This window comes from Sciurus carolinensis, chromosome 15 (genome assembly GCF_902686445.1).
Source record: "Sciurus carolinensis chromosome 15, mSciCar1.2, whole genome shotgun sequence".
Lineage (NCBI taxonomy): Eukaryota > Metazoa > Chordata > Mammalia > Rodentia > Sciuridae > Sciurus > Sciurus carolinensis.
Genome location: NC_062227.1, coordinates 33,919,210 through 33,921,345, shown reverse-complemented (window position 1 = coordinate 33,921,345; position 2,136 = coordinate 33,919,210).

The following is a 2,136-nucleotide window of genomic DNA, read 5'->3' as shown; positions in this document are numbered from 1 at the left end:
CTTTGTAATATTTCATAATTCTTTTTGCTTATTATTCTCCCTTCTCATTTCTGTGTCAAAGAAGATAAACTGGGAGGTTCTATTACAGTTGTTGTTCAATGAAGAGTAATGATGCATGTGCCAAGATGCTGGAAAACCATATTTGTTTTCTCAGTGGGTTGGCTTGGCTTCTGGTTTTTGTGGTGGTGATGGCCGGGGGAGGGGAGGTTGGTTATTGTTCTTGCTGCTGCAACTGCTGCTGTTGTTCTAGTTTTTCTTGGTTCTCTCTGAAATGCATCCAGCTCCAGTCCAGGACAAACATCATGGTTTTAGACACGTCTCATCCAGGGTTGGGAAGGCCAGGCATTTGTGACTAGGAATAACTCTACTCTACTCTTCCTTGAATTGAACATAAACAGTTGACTATGAGAAGTTTCATGATGTGGACCTATTTGTATTCTCCAAAGAAGCATAAACAATAATTTGTGTATATAGAGTGACTTATTTTAAGGAATTGGCTCACATAGTTGTGGAAGGAAGCAATTCCAAAATTTGCAGAGGAGGCCGGCAGGCTGGAGACCCAGGGAAGTCAATGTCTCAGTTCAAGTTGAAAGGCTGTCTGCTGGCAGAATTCTCTCTTCTGGAGATGTCCATTTTTTTTTTTTTTCTAATAAGGCCTTCACATGATTGAATGAGGCCCATCTACATTATGGAAGCTAAATAGCTTTACTCAAATTCTACTGATTTGAGTGTTAATTTCATCTAAGATCTTTACAGAAACATGTAGAGTAATGTTTGACCAAATAGCTATCTACCATGGCCCAGCCAAGTTAACACATAAAATTAACCACCAAAGACTGGAGATTTGGTGTTCTCTATAGCTACCTAGCCATGCTCTGTATTCAGGGCAAAGGAAATGTTGAGGGCCAATGACATCACTGTGCCCAAGTCTTAGGGCTCACAGTACAGAACAATTAGCTTCTCTGGTTCTGGGACATGTTGACCCTCTCAAAGGGCATATATTTCTGTTATTAAAGGAAATTAAAATGTCCAAATTATTTGGAGTATCTCATTAAAGTCTTGAGGTAGACTCCGGAGTATAAAAATTGTTCATTTGAGGATATAAAATCTAATAATCATTTCTATGGAAGAAAATTTAAAACATGTGGATTGACAATACAGTCAGGCCTACACTTGAGGTATTTATCCAGTTACTGGAAAGAAGTTGCTATAGGAAAGGTTCCCTGACAAGCAGACTCTGATGTATAGTTTCGCAGGCAATTCATTTATTAGAGCTTGTTTTTGCACTTCATGTTTTAGAGAGGATGAGCATGACCTTGGGTGAGATAACTCTAAGGAATCTAGGCAATCCTAGAAGAGTCTAGAAGCTGGCAGTTATCTACCAACAGTATGCATATGGCTGAGTGACAAGTACTTCAAAAGACAATATGGCCACAGTGTCCCCACAGTCTGCCCCTTACACATTTAGACTCACTTAGTACAAGTGCTAGGAGCAGCTTCTCCAGGATCCTAATGGGTCCCTCGTCCTGGAGGCACTTAGAAGTACTTGCTGCTGCCGCTGGTCTCAGGATTGCAACTGATCCTCATCTTGCTACTCCACTATCTGCTCCAGATTCTTCTCACCAGCTAACAGTTCTACCCATCCTGAAGGCTTACCTGGTAGAATGACTCCAATACCCACCCCTGAGGGGTCTGAGCCTTGGTTGCCGTGTGCTTCTTGGGATGGAGCTGCTTCTTTTTTCCAATTGCCATCAGTTATGATCAAGAGGTTATTAAGAAGAGGCCAAATGGGGTATCCAAATGGAGCTTCACACATATTCCCTACTGACTCCAGTGTGCCATAGCAACCTACCTCCTCCTGGCGATCAAGGTCAAGAAGTCGATTCACTTTATATATTAGTCCATTTTCTTTTTTCTTTTTTAATTTACTTATCTCACAGTTTTACATACTGAAAGTTCAAACAAAATGGCACATGCCCTTTCAAGGACCCCACCCCACCCTGGCTGGGTCATTTCATGGTGAATGGAATGACATTCACCATATGTATGTCTTCTCTTTCTTTTTCTAAAGCTACCAGGATTCAATCATGGGGGTACCGCCCTATGATCTTATCTAATCCTAATCACCTTCCAAAG